The sequence below is a fragment of the Cannabis sativa genome, chromosome 5 (genome assembly GCF_029168945.1).
Source record: "Cannabis sativa cultivar Pink pepper isolate KNU-18-1 chromosome 5, ASM2916894v1, whole genome shotgun sequence".
Classification (NCBI taxonomy): Eukaryota; Viridiplantae; Streptophyta; class Magnoliopsida; order Rosales; family Cannabaceae; genus Cannabis; species Cannabis sativa.
Window position 1 is genome coordinate 31288338 of NC_083605.1, and position 3284 is coordinate 31291621.

At 33.0% G+C, this 3284-nt stretch overlaps 1 long non-coding RNA gene across 1 annotated transcript; it reads right to left on the minus strand.

Moving 5' to 3' along the window:
• Window positions 1-458: 458 nt before the first annotated feature.
• Window positions 459-2387, minus strand: LOC133038566 (uncharacterized). Its single transcript, XR_009688071.1, has 3 exons — window positions 1710-2387; window positions 1564-1625; window positions 459-613 (listed from the first exon to the last, which is right to left on the minus strand). It is a non-coding gene; the product is annotated as an uncharacterized LOC133038566 (long non-coding RNA).
• Window positions 2388-3284: the final 897 nt, after the last annotated feature.

Below are 3284 nucleotides of genomic sequence, written 5' to 3' on the forward strand. Positions count from 1 at the left end.
CTTTCTTGTAACACTCTATTGTACTTTCTTCGCTAATCTCTCCTATGCTGCTTGGTCCTCCATTACTCATTTCAATCAAGTTGACTTGATTATGAGATTATCTAGTTTTTCCCATTAACTTTTTTTTTTCTGCTAGGCAAACATGAGATAACAAATTCAGTCTTTCATTAAGATTTCAAATAGCTATGTCGAACTCAAGTTGATTATGTTTCACCTCTTCCTCGGAGAAAGACGATCAAACAATTCCCAATCATGGTCCTCGCGGATCGGATCATCCATATAATATATGTAACGCCCCGACTCTCAGGGACGCCACGTGTGTGTGCTTTTTAAAAAAATTTATTATCACTAATCTATAAATTTTGAAAAAAAAAAACAGTGTGGTTTAATTTAAATCTTTAATTAAATTCAAAATAAAGACTTTCATTTTAAATACTATCGTAAAATAGGATCCCCTATTTATAAAATAAAAATATTCTTTTACAATAGATTACATTTCCAAACATAGAAAGGAATTTGATCCTGCTTCCCAGAAGCCAAGACCCCACGGCTGATATGTACATTGCTGGGAGACTTCTGACTCATGGCCGAACACAGCTTCTAACTTCCTTACCTGCACCACGAAGCACCCGTGAGTCACAATGACTCAGCAAGAAAAGCTACTAGATAAAGAAAATCATGGAAAATAATAGAAAATTATAGTACCACAGATTATACATACCAAGGGATCATTCTCTTTCAACGTACATATACAATTCAACGTCTATACAAGCAAACTTGTTACAAAATTAAGAGTAATTATAGTTATACATAATCAATAACCTCAGTGTTTCATAAAACACCCTAATCATATAGTATTGTAAACACTTACTTTCAATGCTTCATAAAGTACTCCAGTTCACACATTAACATATCCACTCAATTTCAGTACTTCATAAAGCACTCTAATCATGCATCATTACAAGAGAATTGATTAATTTCACAAGCAATATAACATTCGTTCAGTCACACTATAACATAATATATTCGATTACAACTCATCATAAAGTACCCTTACCACTCGTTACCCACGAGCTATATATGTCACTATCGTTGCCCGATATAGCAAACGATAAGTAAGAAACCTATCCGCGGTTTCAGGAGTAATTACTCATAACGGTAATAACCGTTTCTTTTACTCGATCATAATCGAGCCACAACGATAATAATCGTTTCATAATACTTCCCTCGATCATAATCGAGTCAAACGATAATAATCGTTTCATAATACTTCCCTCGATCATAATCGAGTCAAACGATGATAATCGTTTCCTATTATTTCCCTCGATCATAATCGAGTCAAACGATGATAATCGTTTCCTATTATTTTCCTCGATCATAATCGAGTCAAACGATGATAATCGTTTCCTATTATTTCCCTCGATCATAACCGAGTCACATCCAATACATATCGTTAACTTCGATTAGAATTAAGTCACAACAACGTATAACAAGATTTCAATCTTAATCGAAACTGTAACAATCATAACATTAACCTTATACAGTATTTAATACTTTTCTTACCTCAAATTCTGGTTTAGGTATGTTGGCCGACCTGCTTGGAGAACGATCGATCATCCCGGGCCCTATGTCATAACGATGATAAACCAATAAGTGTTTATCCCAAAACACTGCTTAATAACTGTAAAGGAATACCTAGGGTTTCTTACCAAACCTTGAGGGAAAAATTCACTAAAATGAAAATTATATTTTGGCTCTAAAATATACACCATATCATAGATCTCGTCGCAAGCTTCGAAATGGTATACAGAACGTACAAAACAGACACCCGAGTGAAAAGTTATGGCCAAAATACGAAATTCGACTTTTCCGAAAACTAACCAAACGGAATTCCGGTTGGTACATCCGGAATTCCGGTTCTGAACTGCCAGGAACACGATTTTCTTCAACTTTAAACTCTCCAAACTAACTCAAAACCTAACCAATTCATTCCAAACTTCATATGAGACATATGTATCATCCATATAACAGTTCCAACGTAACAGAAATCAAAACCATGCCCTTAAATCAAAAGTGCCATTAAAGCTCAAGCTTTGAGCTTAAAACTCAAGCTTGGAGCTTTTCCACCCCACAACTATCAAACCTACCAAATAAGCATTACAAACAATCCTAAAACATCATAAAAATAAAACCCAAGGCCCAATTAAATCCCATCAATCACAGAATAAAATTTCAACCCTTTAAACCTATAACTCAAGCTTGAAACTTAAGGAAAAGTAAAACCTTACCTCAAGTTTCTTTTTCCTTGAACTTACCTATGCTCACAGCTGCTGCTAGAGCTGGTTTTAGGCTAAAGATTGAAGAAAAAAAAGGATGAGGATGGTGGTTTTTTGTGGCACGAAGAGGAGCGAGAGAGATAGGATAGGTTAGTTTTTTTCTTTTTCAAAGTTTTAATATATATACAGATAACTTTAAATTTTAATATAATAATAATAATAATAATAATAATAAAATAATAATAATAATAATAATATTAATAGAAACTTTATTATTAATAATTATTTTATTATTTCTTAGCCATTAAGAAATTTATACTTCTAGGGCGCTAAGTTAAATTCTACATACTCCTTATTACCCCAATACATACACTATCAACTAATCACAATATTCCCATTAAAACTAATAATTAAACCTGTTATGATATTTTTGGCCCCCGATCGAGTCTCCAAGGTCGCCAAACCTGCAAATATTTTTATTCCACATTTATCTTATATTACATTCAGACATACTATATAAATCTCCGTAGTTTATAAATTACGCTTATTTACTCACTTATAGCAAAATTTAAAATTTATGTTGAACTAGATTAGTAGGATCATAATCCCACTTATAACCTGATTAATCCATAATATAATTATAAATCCTAATTACTTACAATAAGGCTTATTGGGATATTACAACCATCCCCTCCTTATAAAAATTTCGTCCTCGAAATTTACTTGATAATTTGGGGATACAGCTCCCTCATCTGCGACTCTAATTCCCAAGTCGCTTCCTCGTAAAATCAGTTGTATGGAATTTAATATCATCGTAACTTAAATATGTGTCGGATCTGACAAATACTTTCTTAACATAGATATGTGGAAGACATTATGCACCCCTCTCTTAGGTGGTACTAAAAAAAAATTCTAAGTCTCTGACCCTCAAAATATATCACACATGCTTGTTACAGACTCTCTCAGCATTTAGATGTAAACTTTAAATCTCAATCTGAGATAATTACT